At 36.6% G+C, this 24154-nt stretch overlaps 1 pseudogene; it reads right to left on the minus strand.

The window, feature by feature from the left end:
- Positions 1 to 13483: 13483 nt before the first annotated feature.
- On the minus strand, positions 13484 to 14192 carry LOC105295530 (annotated as a pseudogene).
- Between the last annotated feature and the right edge of the window lie 9962 nt (positions 14193 to 24154).

A 24154-nucleotide genomic window follows, 5' to 3' on the forward strand; every position in this document is an offset into this window, starting at 1 on the left:
CTTCAGAGAAATAGAAACCAGCGCATTCAAAAGAGGACCCAAGAGCAGTTATAAAATAGTCATGGGGATGTAAAGTACAACATAGGGAATATAGTCAATAATATTGTAACAACTACATATACTGTTAGGTGGTACTCGACTTATTAGGGAGATGACTATGAAAAATATAAATATCTAATCACTATGCTGTACACCTAAAACTAACCTAAAATTGAATGTCAACTGTAATTTTAAAATGTTTTAAATTAAAAACAAACAAAAAAGGAGGATCCAAGCAGTTAATCATCAAAATGGTTATGCATAGTCCTCTTAAAACCATTTATTTTCTGGAAATAATTTCTGGAAGCATTGATATTTGTAGGAGATTTTTAAAAACTTTATTGAGGGTTCTATTCATGTTTCCCTTCATGTTCATTTAATATTTTTGAAATATTTAAACCTTCTTTAGTATTGAAAATCCAAACTTTTTCCAAATTTCGTGCTTAATTCCCCCATCACAGAATTTTTCTTTAAAAAGATGATCCGTATCTATGTCATTTTAGTCAAGACTGGTCTCTGGATCTGCTGAAAGAGAAACTACGAAGACAGCGGGAAAGAGATCTCTCTCTCCATCCTCTGTGGAATCAGAATACCATCAGAATACTTAGTAGTGATGGCAGCCTGCCGTTAATACTGGCACCCTTTTCCCTTCAGGGCCTTCAGCTTTCCAAATGTCCATCTAATCTGTGTCCACCCCTGGGAGCAGATAGTATAGTTCCCTGTCTGGGTGTTCTTTGATGGTATCAAAACCTTGTCACTTAAGAAAAAGCCTGATATTTACACCAGGTTGGCCAAATACTCAGCTGAATCTCAAGAGGGTAAAGAATTTCAAGTATTAAAAAGAAAAAAAGATGGACGTGGTTCTATAGTGTAGTGGTTAGCATGTCTGCTTTACACGCAGAAGGTCCTGGGTTCATGCCCTAGTGAAGCCAAGGTCCATGATCTCTGCCATGCCACCCTGAATAAGCCCGTTGTCTGATCTTGGAAGCTAAGCAGGGTCAGGCCTGGTTAGTACTTGGATGAGAGACCACCTAGGAAGACCAGGTGCTGTAGGCATAAATAATAATAAATGATTTTTTACAAAAAAAAAAGAAAAGGAAAAAAACTAGCAAAGCGAAAGGGTGATGTGGGTGATGTAGTCAGTCACTAAGAGTTAAGAAGCCTGAATTCTTGTCACAATGCTGGTATTAGGTGGTTTTGTGACCGTGGGCAAGTCATTCAAACTTTCTGGACTTGGTTTCTTTGTTAGTAAAATAAAAGAAGTTGGACCATGATTCCCCATAGTCACTTTTAATTATAAATAGTTCTATGATTCTTAACTATAGTAGCAATACGATAACCTAAAAAAAGATATCCACTCATCAACCTGTGTCACCAAGTCTATATATGGAGAAAAGCTTAGGAAAAATATTGCAAATCTAGTAACCAAGGAAACATGAAAATTTTAACAGTGAAAGATAGCCTGGATAGCAGGATAAGACACATTCTACAAGGCAAACCAGAAAAACAGAATTAGGGATTAGGAAATATTAGGGAATATTTTTAAATAGCAGTTCACTTCTACTCCCCAATTCTTCCCCCTCAAAAAAGAAAGTATAGGTTTCTTTTACCCATAGACCACTGGGTATATACCTGAGAGTTCTTTGAAGGTAATTAAACCCTTCTAATATTCTAGCAATGTTTTTAATTTTTGCTTTAAAATGTCTTAGTCACAGTTTCTTTCAGTGTTAGAAAAATCCTAACTGGATGCATATTGATTATATGGACTTCAAATAAGCCAACCTTTCTGTCCTCTGTCATTCAGTCCAAGTCTTTCAGTTTGTGCAACTGAAATCATTTCATAAAAGACTAATACTGGAATAAAGACCCAGACGTCTCAGGTAGTCTCAGGTAGCTGATCCACTCAGTTTCCTCTTTCTCTTTCATATATTTTACATATTAATTTTAAATCATAGGTGAAAATTAATGCCTGCTCTCTCCCAGTTTTTCTTTGATGTTGGAAAGATCAAAAGCTTCCTAAAGGAAGGTTTCTTGCAGGGAATATTGATTGCACATATGATTAGTCCCCAAATCTGACAGCTAAGACTATGTGAGCAAGACTGAAATGCTCAGTGGGCCTCAGGAAGTTAGCCACACCGGCCAGGCACTCTCCAACAAGGACTGAGGTAGGCATCAAGGCTCCAGTTGGAAACCAGGTAGCTAACAGCTGAAATTGGGACATGTATCATAGTCAAATCCTGTTTAAGTGAAAGACAACTTCTATTTCCAGGAATTGCTTTTTGTCTGAGGAGAGTGAGAAGGGAGTGAGGCTGGATATGAGATAGTTATGGTTAGCTAAAGTGCAATTAGAATTCTGATTGGAATTAAAATCTTGTAGGCTAATGGGTAAGGTGGGGGGACAGGACTCGGATATCCTCTCTCTGAGCCATCTCTAGCACATATGTCACCTTCAATCTTTCCCCTCTCCCAGTGTTCACTGAAGAACATGCTGGACAGAGGGAAGTCGAGAGAAAAAGAATAGTGGTAGGAGTTAGTAGGCAGTAACAGTAGGGATAGAACCATTTCCGGCCTCTTGTCCTTTTTCTCTCCAACTTGGGTCCCTCCTCCAGCTCTTTAAGCTAATGTTATAAGAGGAATAGAGAAAAGCTTTCTTTTCATGGCACATAGTATTAACCACAAGTCGGAATATCTCCCATTAGAGCATTTATATGGAATGAGATTTGAATCTCAGAGGAGAATAATTCCCCTCACAAAATACAAGTCCTGAGCTGGCTCAGACAGAAGAGCACCCCCTAATAAGTCAGAGGGATAGACTCTGTGCTTTTTTGTGATCAGCCACTACCCATACAGCCCACAGGATGCTCAGCCCAGTCCTCACCTCCAGATGATTTTGTGAAATTCTGGCTTTAGAGGCACCCTTAGCATATATGGGAAACTTTTGGAGCACTTGTTAGAACACAGATTGCTGGGCTCCACCTCCAGAGTTTCTGATTTGCATTTCTAACAAGTTCTCAGGTGATGCTTGTCTGGGGAACACACTTGAGAATCATTATCCCAGCATGTAGCAGGCATTTTACAAACATTCATTGTTCATTTTCATAATGGGAGATCAGAATGAGTAGTGTGGAACAGAAGAACATAGGAATCACTTCGTTCTGGATTGCTGGATTTCTACGTATTTGTTGTACTTTTCTTTACTGTTTCCTATGTTGCTGGTGAAATTTTAGCAGTGTTAATGAAATCTTATCAATTTTCAGGAAACAACTATTGCTTTCCTCCTTGATACACAATGAAAATTTAATAACAGGGAACATTTTATTTTGGAAGAAACTAGTATTTCTAATATATCTGTGATAGCCTTGTGTCTTCCATAATCAACAGTTGATATTATAGGAATCATGTCAACTGACTTTTGATTTTCTTTCAAATCTTTAGGAAAACTTGTCAGTTAAAAAGTTCTAAGTGATTCACCAAGATATATGCAGGAAGTTAAAACAACAACAACAACAACAACAACAACAGAAACAGGCATTTCTGACCTGAAAAAATCTTGTCTGACTCAAGTGATCTCTTTTGATCGTAAGCCAGAAAAATATCAGAGGCTGCATAGTGGAGTTCAAGATTGCCGCTCACTTCTTGTCATTTCTTTAGCTCATCTCCTTCAGCTTCAAGCCTGAAGTTAAAAGAAAATGGATGATTTTAAAAATTACATTTGTGGCTGATTATCCATTCTCCAAACTCCCTCCTCTTAGACATACACACTTTGGGAAAAACTCACAGAGATTGAAGAGACAACTTTTATGTAATGAAATGGAATAATGCGTATTTATCGATATAATGATGACTGGAATTACTGAAGATTTGCAAGGACCACTGCAATTAAAATATATTTTCTTATAATTATACTTCTCCACACTCAAAAAGTGATATAGACTCTTAAAATGAATCTCTGTAACATCCCTCTGAGGCAAATGAGGAACAGGTGTAATTATCCCCTTTTCACACACAGATGGAAAGGCAGACACAAAGGAGAAGGCTGAATCAGCAAAGAAATAAACCCAGCTAAGGGCTCAAATAATCCTAATACAATCCGCCTCTATGAACAATGTTATTTTCCTTTGATTCATGAAAATGTATTGTGGGAAACTCTGAAGGCCCTGTTTTGTCATTCTTTGGTGATGTCCCAAGTCTGTAGAGACATCTAAAGAGAGGACATGATGAGACTGGTAAATATGTGCAGCAGTGGTGCTCGTCTATGTAAACCAAAATTCAGTTTTTCTCTATGGATAATGTGATCAAGGTCCTTCAATGCTGAATTCCATCAGTACCTGATCAGCTGGCACCATGCTATCATTTCCATACAAGCAGACAGAGATAATATTAAACTAATATTAAATGAATAGACATCATTGCAAGGCTGAAAACTTCTAAAAGTACTCAACATTTGGGAAGTACTGAGCAACTGGGAATTTTTCTGAGTGACGATAGTTTTCAGTGCAACAGGCTTAGAAAATTTGCTGTCTCTGGCCAGAAGCCAGATGGCTGACGTGAAAGAGCAGAGCACAGATTCCAGGGAGAGGAGACCGTAAGAGCCCCCAAACTTGCACTGTGGACCCTCTTTCATATTGGGCTATGTTTTGTTTAGAACAGAGTCACACTACAAAAACTGTGTTCTTTAGGAATCATTAGTTTTACTAATCTCACCTTTTAAGCAATGGGTACTATGACAGGTTCCTAAACCCGAAAGCCTGGAAGTCTCTAGACTGCTAACCTCCAGGAGGCCCCTCTGTGTCTGAGGTCCTGCAGCAGCAGCAGCAGCCCATCCCAGCTCTCCAAGGTTCTTGTTATGCCCGCCCCTCACACACAGTGACCTCCCCAAAAGCTCTTCTTCCCAGATGCCTCCATCCCAGTGATCCTGAGACCACAGGGAATGAAGGGCAACTAAGCCCTCAGAGCACCGGTGAAGGCCTTAAAGCACAAAGGTTTGGGGTTTTCCCTTTCCGTGAGTACTGTTCTTTACCAAGCACGATAAGTTTTGAAGTGTGAAATGCCCCTATCCAAGGGGGATGTAAAGAGGCAGAGGTTATTAAATGAGTAACCCGCTATTCCAAAAGGTATTCACCTTAAATTTCAAAAATAAGAATAAAGAAAGGGCCTTATCTATTCATACTATATCTGCAACTACCTATGAAGATTGATTATAAAAATATATAAATAGGTATTCAGAGGGAGGCAAGTTACTGTTCTTACAGCTTACACTAACAGCTTAATCAAACGGTGTTGCATGTTAATAAGCTACGACAGTAAGGACATCATTGAAGTGACTATAATTAGTACTATTTGACACAGCTTGACCAACATTTTCAGTTTTTATTTTATTTTGATAGTTTTATCTCAGAGAGGAGGAGGGAGGAGAAGGGGCGAGGTAAATGGGGTAAAAGGAGTCAAATATATGATGACAGAGAGAAATCTACCTATAGGCGGTGAATGCACAATGCAATGCATATATATACGGTTGATTGTATACCTGAAACTTACTGGATTTTGTTAACCAATGTCACCACAAAAAAAAATTTTTTTTTAAGATAATTTTATCTTTTGCCAACATAAATATTCTGTTTTCCATAATCCAATAAACTTTTTATTATCAGCATTCACACAGATATATTCATACTGGGAAAAGAAAAGAAGAGTGCTGGATCAAATTCCTTTTCACTCAGAAATTTCCTTACCTTCCCCACAACTTGTGTCCCTATTCCTCATGTGTCTTCATCCTCCCAGTCCTCGTTATGTACATGAGCAATTGTTCTTAAACTTATCAAATAAAACTAATTACCTAAAGGAAAAAAAAAAAAAAAAAAGACTTCAGGCCCACCCAATGGATCTCCAGGGAAAAAGCCAAGGAAATTTGTGTATTTAACAAGCAACACAAATAATTTTTATCAGGCAATTCCAGGAAATACTGTACAGGCATACCTTGTTTTATTGTGCATTGCTTTACTATGCTTCACAGATGTTCCATTTTTCACAAACTGAAGGCAAGAAAGTCCACCAGCAAAAAGATTACAACCTGCTTTATTTTGATACTCACTTTTTTTTGTGGTGGTCTGAAACCAAACCTGGATTATTTCCGGGGTATGTCTGTATCATGGGGGTTCATATTTTCCAAGTCTAAATCAGAGTTCATAGGTCTTTTTACTGGTTAGTGAATTTATTTACAACAAATGTTTTACTAAGATATACTTACCTCTAATACTTTTATAAATGAGGTGGAATACAAATGAATGGTTTAAAGATATAGATATTAAATCACATTTCGACTATTTTATAAAATTTCTTTTTGGTTTTTCCAAAGACTCTACCTGAAATGGGAACCATCCTGGACATATGGCCCTTGTCTGGCCAGGAGTTCTACCCTGAAAGGGGGTGAAGCTTGGGGGCATAAATGGGAAGGACAGACCAGAGTGGTAGCACAGAAAAACGAGAGGAGAATGAGAATAGATTGGATCCCAGGCTGGAAGGGAAAAGGAGAGAAAGTGCTGGAATTAAGGAAAGAACTAGGACAATGTTGGTGGTGGGCAATCACTGCTGAGTGTTCAGCATCTTTCACAGAATATGAAATATAGCTATGGTACTGCTATATCCAATATACTCTCTGGATACAAAATAAGGTCAGAGAAGACAAACACTGTCTTCAGTATCTTAAGTAACATCCATAAAAACAACCAAAGCAGATTTACCTTCAGAGCCACCCAAGACAGAACTGGCTTTCAACAGCAAGACAGACTGTGCCCAAAGAAATATATATTCCTCCAGGAAGGAAAAGATCGTCAAGTACTTGCTCTGTATTATGGAAGGAGCGTTCATGTGTGGGTCTAATATTCATTCAATAAATTCTTCTTCAGTATCCGTCAGGTGCTAAGCACTGGGGTGCTAAGAACGTAAAAAGGAATGATCTGTCTGTACCCTCATGCAACTTACAATATAATGAAGATAGACATTTAAAAATAAACATATAAATGTGAGTTATGTAGTGGGTTGAAAATGTATAGTTATAACCCAGATGTGGTGAAATGTGTCTTTATCTTTTCTAGGTCCCCTTTCTGCTGATGGAAGGAAAATTAACTCCATCTTGCTACTTGAAGATAATTCAGTCTCTTTCCGTTTAAAACCAGTAAATATTCATTTCGATTCAAAATTCTCCTTCTTCTGTTTCCCTTTCTCATGAGGATGAGCTAACTTTCCCCAGCAAGTCTTAACTACCCTTCAGCATTAGGGGATGAGGGACTTCTGCAGTGTAGTTGTTCACATGGTCCTTGGTGGGTCACATATATCCATCGCCTGAGGTGTAGTTTATCACAAGTGGCATGTGATATCCATTACTGGTGTCCATGGTCCCTGCTATTGCTTCAGCCTCAAGATCCACATACTCAGTCTCTCCTGCTTCCCTGGACACCCTCAAACCCTTCAGAAACTTAAAACTTCTCAGCAGTTTCCCCTACACCATCCTGGCATGTGCAAGGTTCTACAATGTTGCACTCAGCCCATCTGCCAGGACTACCTCAGTCCTTGCGGCCCAGCTGTCCTATTGGCTGGGTGCTATTCCAAACTTGTGATTCATCTAAGTAAATCTGGGTATTACAATGACCTTCTTTGGTTTTGCCCCAGTAAAGGAAAGAGTGCCAGAGGCAGCTTTTCAGCACACATTAGCATCTACAGTCTACTCTCACCAACTCTGAATCTCTCCTTCTTGTCTCTTTGGAGGACCGACTGACCATTGAGTTTTTACAACAAGCCTATGAAATTGGGACAAATGCAGGATGAACAAATAGCCTCAACCTCGATTAAACAAGAGGACTGAGTAAAGAACAGCATATATATTTGATGACTCTGGCCCAGGAACTTAGTCCTCCCCAGGGAGAAGAGAAGAGGAAGAATTTAATTTGACTTGGTACTTAGTCACAAGAGAAAAAGTTCCAGTGTGGAAATGATTATCACGAATTGTCAAGTTTATGTTTTCCTGTTCCCAGCTGCAAACCATGGTTTATGTGTTATATAAAATTCAGCCATACGCAGTTACACTCATGCACTCCTGACTTTTCCGACTAATAGTATGCATAAACATTTTCTATGTTTAAAGCTGCTTTGTAACTATATCACAGGCATGTAAATAGCAAAATCCAGACTGTGGGGGAAGCTGCAAGTCGAAAAACCTGTAAATTGCAAAGAGAAAAGAGAAAAATAACATAGATTTAAGAGAAATAATCACAATTTTCATGACTGGATCTTGATTCAAAAAATGAAACTAAAAAAGTTTATGTTTCTAAAACAGGAAAAAAAATATCAACTGCTTAATTATATTAAGGAATTTTAGGCATAATAATTGATATCGTAGGGGTTTTTTTAAGTGTTTTTGTCTTCTAGAGAAATATGCTTCAAATATGTAACAATGAAATGTTCTAATGTCTATAATGTTTGCTTCAGAATAATACAAAAGGGGAAGGAGATGAGGGAAGGGATGGGATAGAAATAAACTTAGGTTGACGGATATTGGGACTAAGTGATGGGTACATAAGGATTCATTGTACTATTCTGCATACTTTCATGTATATTTAAAATTCTCCACAATTAAAAGTAAAAAAAAAAAAACAATAACAAAGCCAAAGATAAAACGAAATCTGCCTTCTAATTCTACTCTTCAAACATACTGTGTGTGACCAGACAAGTACTAGTAGGCATACTGTGTCAGTGGAAAATAGCTGTCATTTTTCTTTATGTCTAGGCATTAATATATATATACATTTTATACATTTAGCCTATGATAAAAAATCAAATATTAAATGAACCACAAGGATAGAATCACCCAAACCCAGAATTTGAATATTATTATAAGACAAATGATTTTTTTTTCAACAAATAAATTTTAAGATAAAAAGCACAGGGAGAAGAATTACAATGTTTAAAATATTTAAGTGGTATATCTAAAATGTACTGCCTAAGCTTTGTTTGGATTTTGATTTGAACAAACCAATTGTTTTTAAAATATAGGGGAAATCTGAATACTAACTGGATTATTTAGTGATAAAGCGTGATTGTTATTAAATAAATATAGTATTGTGGGGTTTTTTAGGCTTTATCCATTAGCAATACAAACAGAGATGTTTACACATAAAATAATAGATTTATGTTTAGTTTTAAAAATTTAGTGTGAGAGGGAAATGGAGCACATAGATGAAACAAGACTGGTCAGGAGTCAGTCATTACTGAAGCCAAGTGATGTGTACATGAGGTTGTATTATAATATTGCCTCTATTTTTGTATGTGTGTCAATTTTTTTATAATGGAAAACATTTAAGAGGGAAAAGGGAAACAAAATGCAGCAATTGAGAATAGTTTTTGAAGCTGGAAAGAATATTAATTGAAGACAATCCAGCTAAGTTTCGCTTTGTGTGTGAAATGAAAATACATTGCAAATGTGCTTTTAAAAAAGATTTGTTATTTATTTTTTCTTTCTTGTTTAATTTAAGAATTAAGAACTTAAAAAAAAAGCTATGTAAATTATTCTGTTATTTAACAAATATTCACTGCACATGCACTAACTCCAGACTTTCATTTTGCTATATGTATTTGTGGAATTGTAGCTACAGTATAAAACCAGCTGAGGAACTGAGGAGACCAAGAAATTAGAAATCAGTGCAAGATAACATTGCAACAAAACTACCTAGCTACCCTCTAGAGATTTGTGCTTCCCTTCCAGGGAGTTCAGTAGTTTCAGTGAGGCAGATGCTCGGGCAGGGGATACATTTCCCAGCATACGGTGGGGTGGAGCCCTGAGAGTAGTTCTCAGCATCAAGTGTTGTGATGTGTCCCTACTAGACTGAGGTGGCCAACATGCAGATATGCATTCTCTGCTCTTTATCAAACTTCAAGTTGGATGCTGATGGCTGGGCAACTCTGGGAGCTTTGTGTTAAAGATGGCAGAGCCTCTTTCACCCTGGATCCCTAAATGACTGCAAAAAGCACAATACTCCCCACCACCACCATTGCCAATACACCGATATTTATACATTGTTATCAATGCACAACAAGTATACTTCTATAATGTTAAGCCACTGAGATTTGGGGTTTTATCTGTTACGGAGGCTAGTATCACTTGCTAAGTGGGATGTTGTAGTATATACTCAGGGATGAGAAATAATCGCAGTTGAGAAAAATTAGAAAATGTTTCATGGAGAAGGTAGAGCTTAAGCTGGATTTTGAACTATGAACTGTATGAAAGTGGCTAAGTGGAGGGAGGTGGGCGGTGGGAGAGATACCAGAATAACGAATCAACATAGGAGCCAGCACAGGAATTCGCATACAGCTAGGGGATAGTGAGACCAACCTAATAAGCAAATGCAGGTTAGGGAGAGTGGGAAATAAGGATGAAGAAGCAGGATAGAATTAGAGTAGTGAGATCCTTGAGAACTGAGGACCTGATTTAATGGCAATCACTGAAGTTTCTGGAATACAAGGATGCCTGATATAAGTCTTTATTAGGAAAATAAGTGAGACAAAAGAATACGAGATGAACCTGAGAGGAAAGATTAGTCTGAGTGACATCCAGTTTTGATAATTAGAGCCCACATTGGCAAACTCAGCAAAAATGAAGAGATATATGCAATTGTCATCTTTAAGCACAAATCCACAGGACTTGACAACAGAGGAAAATATGAAACCAAAGGTTATTGAATCAGATGATCTGGGTCTAGTCCTATTTTGACTTCTGTTAGGGATATTATTTAATCTCGCTAAGAGTTTTTCTTTCTCTATAAAATGAGAGAACGGAACTAGATGACCCCAAAGTTCTTTCCATCTGTAAAACCCTATGGTTATGAAATCATAAAGGAAAAAATAAAACAATGTAAATGATATATTCAGGAGGCGGAAGCAGAGAAGGGGAAGTATTCCATTGTATAGCTGAAACAATTTATTTTAACTGGTCCCCTATGTGTGGATGCTGAAATTGTTACTAATCATTTGTATTACAAACAATCTAGCATTGATTGATGTAAAGGTGCTTCAATTCTCCTAGATTTTCACATATACTTTGGTTTTAAGAACAAATCCTGATGTGGTAAATTACCATAACAATTACATTAGTTGCAGTATTAATCTTCTCTTAGAGATGAAGATAATTCTAAAGTTTATTTCCTGATTTTAAAGATTGAAAAATGTGAAAGTACTTTGAAAAAAAAGTATGGCTTCACACATTTAAAATATCATCATCTTTATGGTTATCATCAACCACAGAGAGCACTAGCTACTTTGCCCCCTAGATAACTATGAATAAAGTAACATTTAGGTTTTTCTTTTCTTTTTTTTACAATTCCTCTTGAATTTGTTCCATTTATATTACTTTAAAATTGAAAGCCCCACTAGATAAAACTTTTCTTTTAGAGTAAACTAAGAAAGCACTAATTTCCATCCTGAAAGTATCCACTCATATTATAGAGGGCAAATAGAAAAAACAGTCCCTGACATTCAAGTTTTCTGGGACTCCATGATGCCTTGGTAAAGATACCACTTAGCCAAGTATTTATTTCACAAACTTACAAGGGTCTTTGGATAATCTATGTAGACAATGCTTGACACAGTTTCAACTATGCTACAGAATAGAGGCCAAACTTGATGAAATCAAAGAAGAAATGGGTTCACAAAACTAATCTGCAGTAGAAAAAATGAGAACACTGGTTGCCTGGGGTAGGAGGAGGGTGAGTGAGGATCAGTTGGAAAGAGACATGGGCAAACTCTGTGGAGGGGCAGTAATGTTCTCTGTTTCGACAGGGGTTGAGTGTACACAAGTGTATACGTTTGTCAAAGCTCAGCAAATGGCAAGCTTAAGATTGGTGTAGGCCGTAATATGTACATACATATTACTTGAAAGAAAAATAAATAAATAAATATAAACCAATATAGAACTCTAGTTAATGATATATGTGCTGAGCCTTTAGAGATGAAGTATACTGATATCTGCAATTTACTGCATCAAAAAATTAAAACGGGCTGATAGAAGGATGAAAGAATGCATAAATGCATAGTTGGGCAATAAAGCAACTATGGTAAAATGTTCATAGTTGACTATGTATGGGTATATGTATGGATATTCATTATACATATAGTTCAACCTTTCTATATATTCAAAATTTATCAAAATCCAATGTTGAGTGGTGAAAAGAAAAAATGGGAACTCAATTGTACCTTTTTTTTGTAGTTTATGTAAAAATTTATTTGACCAAAATGTAGAAAAAGTGATACTATTACATATAATACAATTATAAGAAAATAAATGAAAAATGTGAGTTTTATTCAATTGCACAATTTGCTAGTGTATCTCCTGGGTAGTGTGATGCATAATAAATAGGAATGAGGGGCAGAGGAGTCAGATAAACTAGAAGCAGAGCGATTTTTAGTCAAAATTGTAAACTTTAGTTGGCCCCCCACACTGCTGAGAAATATGGAATGTTTCGGCTCTGAGATGTTAATGGAGAAAGCCAGAATATAACAAAGCTAAAATGTGTAGCCATGTCTACAAAAATATTCCATATCCAGTTTAATCAGAAGTTTCCTGGTCTTTTATTAACTTGGTCCCGAAGAAGGAATTAAAATCCTAGATATGTAAGTCTTCAATTTAACATTCCCTAAAGTACAGAAGAGATGAAGTTAAGCCAGTTACTTTATTTCTGCTGCCAGAGAAGCCCCTTCGGACCTATATTTATTATTAGAAAAACACTCTTGCCCAATTATTGATGGTGAGTAGTCTTCAATGTGATTCCCCTAAACAGGACTAAATTCTACCATATTTGTTCCTGCTGAGTGGATGGCTTCATATCAGAGTAAATATTTTGACTATTTCCCAAGCATTCTCATGCTGACTGCTGAAAGGATGTTTGTTCTGAATGGTACAGTGTGGAAAAGAGCCAGAATGATTAAATTAATCTATCTGTGGTTTATGACTTCCCACAATAGCACCCCACCTTGCTCTGGATGGAAAATCTCCACCCATTTTAATATGATGGTCCCTGGCTTCCTGTAGTGTGTCTAACAGTGGCCCAGAGGTTCTATTCTCCAACCTTGTAAATTGACCCGTGACTAGATATTAGAGTCTGTGTGGGGTTGTCTAATCACCCAGGAACAAAATGCTCTCAGTCTTAAGAGACTACATTCAATAGGAAACACTCTGCCTACCTTAGGAATAAATGCAATTTAAATATAAAAATAGAGCTAAAAAAGCTGGCAGCATCTGGGAAAAAATGGAATTAGATTTAACTGGTGCTCAAAGCTTCTCTGATACAAAATATTTGGTCACATATTCATAATTTGCTTGGCACTTCCAGCAAAGTGCAGATGCAGTAACAAAAGAAACTTTTTACAAGAGAAGAGAAAGACACAGAGGTCTGGAGCTTCTGTTGGAATAAGATTCTTCTGTTTTGGTTATATACAGTTCAGTTCATTTAGTATCTGATCTAGTGTCTGATGTAAGCCCAAGTTCTCTTCTTTGGCCTGGGCAAGTTTTTCTTCCAGGTCATCAGTTGTCTTTTCCAGTTTTGCAACCATTATCTCTGCAAATTCAGCAAGGGTCGTCTCTTTCAGTCTGTTGGACAGAAGTTTAATTTCTTCTTCATATTTATCCTCCTTTTCAGAATACTTTTCAAAAGCACCTTTCAGCGACTTCAGATTGTTAGGGACATTCTTGAGTTTTCTGAGTCACCACATTTTAGTTTAGACACCTCCGCATGCCCCTCTGCCTTCTCCAGCTCATCCTCCAGGATGACCAACTTACAAGCTACCTCCTCATATTTGTGGTCGGCCTCCTGTGCAATGTGCTTGGCCTCCTTGAGTTCAACTCCTAGATCTCCATCTTCACATCTTTCTTGGCCATTTTTCTATCACCTTCATTCTTCCCTCGCTTTCATCAGCAGCCTTTTCTGCTTCTTCCAGTCATTCTGAGCCCTATCCAACTCCTCCTCAAGGAGTTGGATGTGTTGATTGAGGGCTGTTACATCTCCTTTGACTTTCTCCCGCCACTGGCACTAGCCATCCAGCTCCTGCTGCAGGCCCTGGGCAGGGTTCTCCGCCTCATCCGCCCGCTGCTGCAGCACCTGGATCTTTTTTTTTATAGTGACATTGGTTAATGAAATCCAATAAGTTTCAAGTGAACAATTCAATAGTAAGTCATTGAATTATATGTGTTTTATATATATAAAACACATATATGTTATATATGTTATATATATATAGGTGTTGCTTGCAAATATATTTTCCCATTAGGATGGTTGCCTCTTTACCTCGTTGATGGTTTCTTTTGCTGAGCAGAAGCTTTTTAGTTTGATGTAGTCCCATTCATTTATTTTAGCTTTTACTTCCCTTGCCTTTAAGATCAAATTCATAAAATCCTCTTTGAGTCCAAGTTCCCTGAGTTTAGTTTCTATGTTTTCTTCTATGCAATTTATTGTTTCAGGTCTTATATTCAGGTCCTTAATCGATTTTTAGTTAATTTTGGTGTATGGTGTTAGACAACAGTCTAGTTTCATTCTTTTGTAGGTGGCTTTCCAGTTTTCCCAGAATCATTTATTGAAGAGGCTTTTCTTTCTCCACTGTATGTTTTTGGCTTTTTTGTTGAAAATTATTTGCCCTCATAAATGGGGGTTTCCTTCTGGACTCTCAGTTCTGCTCCAGTGGTCTATGTATGTTTTTCTGCCAGTACCATGCCGTCTTGTTTATTGTTGCAGCGTCTGGATCTTGAGTTCACTGCCTCCAGGAAATTCAGACCTGCTACGGTGAGGAGGTGTGGGGTCACACCAGCCTCGCCCCAGCTCCAGACCTCAATTGTAACAATCATAATCCTTGATTAGAAGATAAGAGCAGTGACAGAGTAATCTGGGGGATCGTTTCATGAACTATATAAATGTCTAACCAATGTACTATATACATGAAACTAATAATAAAATGCTTTAAAAAAAAAAAGATAGTAAGAGCAGTTGATAAAATAAGCGTTAGAGCAATAAGAAAAAAGGATTTGGCCATAAAGTGAGGTTAGCTAATGTTTGGTAAGCTTCTGGTTCCCTAAGGTGTGACTGACTTTTTATGAAAGATATTGGATTTAATAAAAGTGTTAAAGACTACAGACAGTGATGTCAATATCTATTATTCAAGGGATCAGCAGAAAGAAAATTGGTGTAGGAGTGGGAAAACTACAAATAAGAACAAAGGAAATAATAGTGAGTTAAACAGAACAGGAAAAAGCAAATGAATAGAATGAAACATATATTTCATTTTGACCAATTTTATAAGAAAGCAAAATGGCCAATTCTGAATTCTACAGAATCATGGTGTTTTTGTACACACATCTTTAGTTTCAGACTTAAGGGCTTCAGTGAGAATTTATGCACTATTTGAATACTTGTAGTCAAAATGGTCGCAACAGAAATATAAACACATTGACCTTCATTTTAATATCTGTCACGACAGTAATCAAGGTTAAAGTGACTGGAGACTATATTTCAAAAACAAAGAAAAGGTTAGAAAAATTCGGTTAATAGAATTGAGATTGGTGGGGGAAAGAAGTTTTATATCACAATAGAGAGTAGATGCTTCAGGAACTAAAAATAAAGATATCGTCATTAGTGGGATACGCGCCTGTCCATAATGAAGCGTTTGTCTGAAAATAGATTTTCTTTGACACTCAAAACTAAACTGTGCTGTGTCCTTTAGGAAATCACAGAATGGCCTATTTTCAGTTGTTAATCCCAGATCTAAACACTAATCTTTTACTTCACTGGTTAAAGGATAGTTTAATTTAGTTTTATTGATTACAGAACTAGACATACATTAATATATCTTTTATAGTCCTTGACCTAGCGGAGCATGAGAAGCATCTGAAGTATGAAATAAATGCAGAGTGGTGCTGGTAAGGGATTATATTTTAAATTACAAGCACAACATTGATTTAGTTTCTATTTTGCAGATTCTCTTAATTCTACAAAGAAGAAAATCACTTGCAATATTGAACCACAACTGTCTGCAGTCTGTAAACATAAAGAATCTTAAGTCAATGGACTTAATCAATTTAGCACATTTCCATTCCTTTTTCAAGATGTAAATCAATATCCTGCCACTGAGTGCTCAGGGAAGCTTCCCAGAGAAATTAGAACTGGAAATGGGCAGTAAAGGTTGCAAAGATTGGGTAAACAGAGAGAAACGGCGAGATCTGTCTAGGAAGGGAAGAGCAGCAGAAGCAAAATGACAGAAGTGGAAATGCTTGTTGGTGGAGCAGTAAAGGAATAGGCCAAAATAGAGCATTCTATTTTGAATAATAAAATAGGACTTCGACACTTTAAAGCACATTCATATGCACTTCATAGATCCTCAGAACAGATATTTTAATGAGGGAGAAATTATTATAACCTTTGCATATATAAAAAAAATTAAAGATCAAGAGGATAAGTGATGTCCCTCCCAACACAAGGCCTTAGTATATTGCTCCTTCTGACTTCCTCTCCTCTTCACCTTGTTAACTACTACCCATCCATCAGCTCAGTTTAACCTTGAACTCCTAAGAGAGACTTATCTGACTTCCCCTGTCTTGGTCGATATGCAGTCATTGAACCATGTACCTCTCCTTTGCAAGATTTATCATATTTACTCTACTTGTTTGTGGAAAGAAATGCAAAAGGAATAAATAATTGAATAAACAAATTAACAGAACCCAGGTCTGCCTAGGGCTATTGCTCATGCATTTCCACATTTATACACTATTTACAAAAGGTACAATGGAAAGGTCTGAGGCTATCTACCTGGGAAAGAGAAAATTTAGGAGAGAGAATCTGACAGCTGTCTTCACATGTCTGAAGAACTATGATGTTGAAGGATTAGACATATTCTGCATTGCTCCCACGGGCGGAACAAAGACAAATGGGGTGAAAGTCCAGGGAGGCAGATTTCATTACAGTGTAAGAAAGTGAAATATGTAACAAAGAGACCTGTCCAAATATAAAGTGGACTGGTTTTTAAGGAGGTGAGTATTCAAACAAAGGCCAGAGGAACACCTGTTAGGGTGGTATAGCGGAAATTCCTGTTCTGGACGGGAAATTTTTAGCCACTTAGGCCTTTCTGAGCCCAATATGCTTCTCTAGGTCTGGGAGGAACTTGAAAGCAATGTTGAATTTTATGTGAACTGACTTCAAGGAAAGAGATCTGCAATGAATAATTGTTCTTATGATGCCTTACTGACATTGGGCTCTTTAAGAAATACATCTGCATTTGTGGGTAGCCACTTTGTTGCCACTGACGAGGTCTTTCAGAGCCAGCATTCCAACAGTAGTTAGGGCTGTGCAGCTGCCACTGTGACTAAACAGCAGGGAACACTCCACTGTAAGAGGGCTTGATTCCAGGGTCATTCCCCTCTTCCATGCACCCTTCTTCCTCCACTCCCCACCCTCAGTCCACATACACATAAACACATTTCTACTCTGGAAGCTACCGCGGTGTGCTGACAGATCTTGTTCCAAACTATTATTAGAAGCTGTCCTTTTCCCAGCTACTTAAGACAACCCCTTACGCTGAACACAACTTTACAGCAATGTTTCTCCTCATGCAAATATTCAGATCGTGAGACATTGAGAAAGAAGATAACTAAAAATCATCTTTTTAATACATCATTTGTGCCTTAAATTCACTAAAACCATCTTAAAAAATTATGTGGCGGCTGAAAACAAAGAATCCTGTTGTGGAAACTGATTTCTAAGTACACTAGTTCATGGATGGAGGTTAGCTTGCAGAAGATCTATTATTTTTATTTTCAGCAGGACCAGACCTGGACCAACAATGACTGTTTTGCTATAGGCAAATGTAATGTGAATGTTGAATAACCAGTTTGCGAATTTTGAAATCTGATCCATTTGTGAACAATCAAATTCAATATACTGTAAGGTTAAAATTTCAGGATAATTAATCACTTATATTTCAAACCACAGTGTCCATTTTGTTGTCTGATATCTGGTAATCTGATCATCAACTATTTATTGAATATCTACTATGGGCCAAGCACTATTCTAGGCACAGATTATACAGAGGTAAACAAAATGGATATGATCTCTGATGTTACAGGTTTATAATCTAATTTAGACAATAAATAATAAGCACCAAATTAATACATAATAAAATTATGACAGTATGAAGGGAAAGGGTCAGTAAGAGAGAATCCTAAAATCACATTAGGTGTTTCTGAGGAACAGACATTTCACTAAGAAATTAAGACTAAGTGAAAATTAGCCTGTGAAGGGTTAGAGAAAGAACATTCCTGGCAAAGGGCATGTCCCAAAGCTCTGGGATAGGAAAGAATTTGGTTCCTTCAAGAAATGGAAAGAAAGCCAATGTGAGCAAGTGGGGACAGCCTTGAGATGACACTGGGGAAGAAAGCAAGGGCAGAATCTGCAGAGCCTTGGAGAACACCTTAAGGAAATTGAAGGTTACTTTAAATACAATGAAAAGCCCCAAAAGAGGGGAGTGATGTAATTTACATTTTTAAATGATTATTCAAGCGATCAGATGTGAAGAATGGATTAGGTGGAGGCAAGAATCATGTCTCTACATAAACTCCTCCCTAACAAAAATGACAACTTCCCATTGATAATCATATTAATGTAGCATAATTAGAGTTATTTCTTTTAAATAATTATAAAAATTTAACATCCCACATAGTTTTTGTTTACTAGGCAACTCTTCTCTCAAGGAAACATACTATCGCTAAATGAATGAAAATTGAAATCTTTTCTATTCAGGCAGTATAAACTCTAACTTACATTCAGAATGAAGACAAATTACTATTTCTAAGACAGAGGAAGGAGTAAAAATAAATGCCTTTTTATGTAATGTTGCATGCAGAACGTTATCTCTATTTTATAATCAGGAAAAGTATGTACTTCACTAAGGATGTCAAGACAGAAAAAGAGCTGGAATTAGACATTCTCCATGCCTGACTATTTCTGTTTTTGTTTCCCAGTACTATTTCTTTGTGTGGAGCATGTAGAAGCAGGCAGCCAGTCCTCTTCATCATTCTTATCAAATTTAAGTATAGACTCCTGGCAAAATCAAATATGTGTAACTGAGTAATACCATAATACTTTGAAAAATAATGTGCTCTTCTCTTACTGCTCTGAGAACAGGGCCCATCCGCATGGTCAGTCCAGGGGTGGGGGCTGGAAATTAGTATATCTTAAAGAAAGAATACAAAGGCAAAAGTAATACTCAGCTCCCAGCATTCCCAATAGGATGATGCAGCAATCCAGGCTATTTTCCAAATTCCCTCCCTTCTCTCCAACCAGGCCCAAAGGGTCCATTCACAGGTTTTGCTTGTTTGCTTGTTTGTTATGTGATGTTAATATGAAAGTGGATGCTTTATGGAAGTAGGATATTACATTAGGAAAGGAAAAGAAAAGCCTACTCCTTTTAGTCCCAGAGAATTGTAGAAACAAGAGGGAGAGACCAAGGGAAAAGAAGAGTCAGTCAGTTAAACATGTATTCTGATTTCCCCTTTCAGTGAATTGCATTAAATCTGTGGTTCTCAAACTTTAATTTGCCTCAATTCACCTGGAGTGCTTCTTAAAACACAGTTGCTGGGCTCCACCCTCAGTGTTTCTTCTGATTCAGTAGGTCTCGGATAGGACTCAAAAACCGGCATTTTTCACAAGTTCCCAGGTGATGCTGATGCTGCTCATCCAGTGAGTACCACTGTGTTCTCAAGGGCAGAGGAGTTCCTTGTCCTTGATTTTCATGTAGTGCCCTGAAAAAAGATCATCTATGACTGCCACCTGCTCAATTTCCCCCCACTCATCCCACGTCAGTGGGGACATATAAACCACATCCCTGTTCTGTTTACACCAGGGCATCTTAAAGAGAGAAACAGAATATGTAAGGGCATCTCAGAGACTGACCATTTTTTCCTAGAAAGACATAGCATTGCTTAAGGGGCAGTTTAAATTCCCAAATCTAACAATTCTTAAACGATGTTGGACCTGTGTTCATGTTTCTTTCTCCTTCATTTACCTTTCTAATAACTCTGTGAGGCTTCATAAGGCCCTATGCTTCCCTTTTTCTTTTTCCCATTGGCTGGAATAGTGACCCAGTTGGTATGGTGTTGAGCCGTCTTCATCAGTGTGAATGAAAAAGGCAACATCTTCAAGAATGGCAAAGCCAAAATAAAGAAGGAGCCTCGGTCCCAGACACCACCAAGCCACCTTACAGATACTAGATTTTGCTTACTTAAGTCATTGTATGGTGGGCACATTTAATACAATGGTCTAATCTGTAACCCAACCAATACAAATGGAATGAGAGATATGAGTACTGTGAGAATAACACGTAAATCCATTGCAGTGCTATGCTTAAAATGTGTAAACATGTTTTTCCTATATTATACTTTTCTATGTTGATTGTCAGTGATCCACCCAAGACTTTAATTAGAACAGTCCTTTAACGTTTCACTCATTTCCAGTCTTCCTTCTCTTTCTTGACTGTTCTTTGTCTATCATCATTGCATTTATTCAGGTCTAGCTCCCATATAATTTCATCTCATGTTTTATTAGCATTTCTTCTATAGCTGCTTTAGAGTTGTCACAAATGGCTCAGGCATTTTTTACCTTTTAATACTTTTGAATACCAGAATAAGTAAATAAATACCCAAAAGAGTATACTTGTTTTTAATTGTCATTATCAAGCTTTTACTTCCTAGTTAATTAATAGATATGACTTTGATTAAGGTGACAATGCATCTAAAAATGTAAATATATGTGTATATGTACATATTTATTTTTATATACATATATACCCCTCTGACTTTTTAACTTATATTATGTGTATAATGGACACAGATAACTTTTATTGAATATAAAATCCTGTAAAATACATTCTCAAATCCTTTTCAGTTAGTAGTCAAATATTTTTAATTGTTTGTCTCTTTGTAAACTCAATATTCATATCATGCTATTCTTAATATTTTTGCTTTTTTCCAAAATAATATATTGTAAGTAATAAAAATGACCTCCCACGCATTGGCACTCAGAATGTAGGGCACAATATCAATGCTAAGGTCATATTCAATCCTCAGTGAATACCAATTTTGAAATATTTTTAATTGTAGAAGTCACAATCCTTCAGAATGTAAATTACTCAAAACAACCAGTAAGCATTTCAAATTCTTTTCTGAACTGTCATATTAATAACTTGATTTTGCCAAGATAAAACAATTTGAAAAACAAATATATATCATAATTTGTCTCCCTCCTGGGCCAATTAATGTAATACTATTTTGTACATCCTCCCTTGAAAGCACCAATAGTCAGGCAATCCTCTTCCCAAAAAACAAATAAAAATACAGCTTTAAAAGTAAAATAATTACTCATAGCATCAACAATACAAAATTGTGAAAACATGGCAAATTTTATTTAAAATATTTTGGAGTGCTTTTAAATATAGTTTCAGAAGAAGGGAATAACAGTATGTATTCTATTTAGCTCTAATGCTTCAGGAAAGCACAAAATGATCATTTTATCACCCTAACTAGCTACTGGTCATAGAGATGGGATGAGAAGACATGACTAGGAGACTGAAACAATGAATCTTTGTGACCAGCTACAGGAATACAGCAGACCCAGAGACATAAACATTGCCAGGCAGCCAGTGTTCAAGACAGAGCCAGTAGTCAGAAGTCAGGGGAGTCAGTGAGTTATAGAGCACACACATACAGGAGTTCAAAGCAAGTCTTGAATCGCATAGATAACAGAGGCCAAAGCAAGGCACAGAGTCAAGGATCAAGATGAGAATTCAGAATCATGCATATTGAGCACACACTGTCCTGCCCATTGGTTATTTGAGTGGATCTAGTTGTAGCAAGAATAGTGTGTGTCAGCTATAGGTAAATCGGTCCCAGTTATTCTTTTTATCATAGTGGCCTCCCAGATACTGAGGACTAAACAGGTCATTCATTTTTCCCACTATCCATTAATTGAGACTTTAGAAGGAAAGCCAGACTGGTTACAGACTAAATAAAGAACTTATATTTTCTCTTTGTGTCTGAGTTGTAGTGTGAGTTAAATTTCACCCTGCTACATTAGCCATTGGCTGGACTTCAAGCAGAATTAAAAGGCAAAGCAAGCTTGAAATTAGGCATGGGAATGTCTAGCTAGCCAGAGAAGTACTAGGAGACAAAATTAAATGAAAAGAAAACACATTTTTTTTTACAGCTTTGTTCACAGATAATTTTACATAATGTATAATTCACCCATTTAAAGTGTATATTCAATGACTTTTAGACTGTTTACAGACTTTTACATTCATCACCACAATCAATTTTAGAACATTTTTATTCAAAAGTAAATGTACTCTTCTTAGCCATCACTCTGGGCAACCACTAATCTACTTTCTGTCTATATAGATTTGCATATCTGGACATTTCATATAAATAGAATCGTACAATAAGTTTTTTTTTTTTTTCATTACTGGTTTCTTTCACTTAGCATGTTTTTAAGGTTCGTTCATGCTATAGCATGTATCAGTACTTCATTCTTTTTAATTGCCAAATAATATTCCCTTTTTGGATATATCACATTTTATTTATCCATTCATCAGCTAACATTTAGGTTAATATGGATAAATAAAATGTGGACATTTAGGTTGTTTCTACTCTTTGGCTATTATGAATAATGCTGCAATGAAGATTCATGTAGAAGCTCTTATGTAGACATATGTTTTTACTTCTCTTGGGTATATTCCTAGGAGTAGAATTGCTGAATCATATGGTAACTCTATGTTTAACTATTTGAAAAACTGACAGATTCCAAAGCAGTTGTACCATTTTCCATTCCCACCAACAGTGTAGGAATGAAATGAGGATTCAAATTTCTCCACATTCTTGCCATAGTTGTTATTACCTGTCTTTATTATAACATCCCACCCTCTATTTAAAAGTCTCAAACAGATCTAGATCTTTGTATCTGATAATTGAACCAATTCCCCAGTGAGAGAAATCTACTTACAAAAAGCAAAATCCTGAGCACAGACATGCCTAATGAAGAAGCAGGAAAGAAAAGGCCAGACTTGTCTGGATGTCTGGGGAGGAAATAGAGGATAACCACATGAAATTGCCTATAGTAAGAATTTTTTAGCTATACAGAAAGTAGCACATTCATATGGTTCTATCTAATACAAAATAATCCTCATAGGTATGTACGGTGAATGTTTAGGACTCATAGGCAAATTACTGAGAAAAGTAGTTTGGATGAGTAGAAAGAGCCTTCAACTGCATTCTAAGTTTCAGCTTTAACCCATAATTGATGGAGAAGTCAATTTACAAAAAAACTTTTGACAAATGGCCAATACATGTCTTTTTAAATGCTTAAAGGATTCCAGGTTTAAAAGATAACTATGTATCATTTTCAATGTCACAAAGAAAAAAATTTTAATAATATTCAATATTAATATGGCTTAGAGAAACAGGCTGCTTCCATACATTGCTGGGTATGTAAATTGGAAAAATCTTTCAGTAAGCCTATCTGAATAACCTTTGACCAAGTTTTCTTCTTCTGGACTTCATCCCAAGGAAATAGTCATGAAAATTAAAAAAAAAGTCAAGATATTCTTGATGGCCAAAAATATCAAGTTGGATAAATAAAATAAGAATTATCCTTATAATTGAATACTATACAGCTACCTTAAATATTTAGATGAATATGTAACTGACTAGGTTTGAGTTTCAGAACTGCCATTTATGGTTATGTGACCTTGAGCGACTAACCTAACATTCTGTAACTTGCTTTTATCACCTGCAAAATGGAGATAATACCAGTACATACTTCATAGGGTTGTTATAATAATTAAATGAGTTAATACACATAAAGCTCTTTGAAATTTGCCTGGCACATAGTAAGCACTATCTAAGAGCTAGTTATTCTTAATATTATTAGTATATGTTGGCAGTAAATTAAGTCAACTTTTAAGCTAGTTTAAGAAGTAAAGGTAGAAAGACAAAACACTGGGCAAGGACTAAACCCAAAACATTCTTCAGAGTTGGTCCTGTGAA

Source organism: Pteropus vampyrus, unplaced genomic scaffold, assembly GCF_000151845.1.
Source record: "Pteropus vampyrus isolate Shadow unplaced genomic scaffold, Pvam_2.0 Scaffold107, whole genome shotgun sequence".
Classification (NCBI taxonomy): domain Eukaryota; kingdom Metazoa; phylum Chordata; class Mammalia; order Chiroptera; family Pteropodidae; genus Pteropus; species Pteropus vampyrus.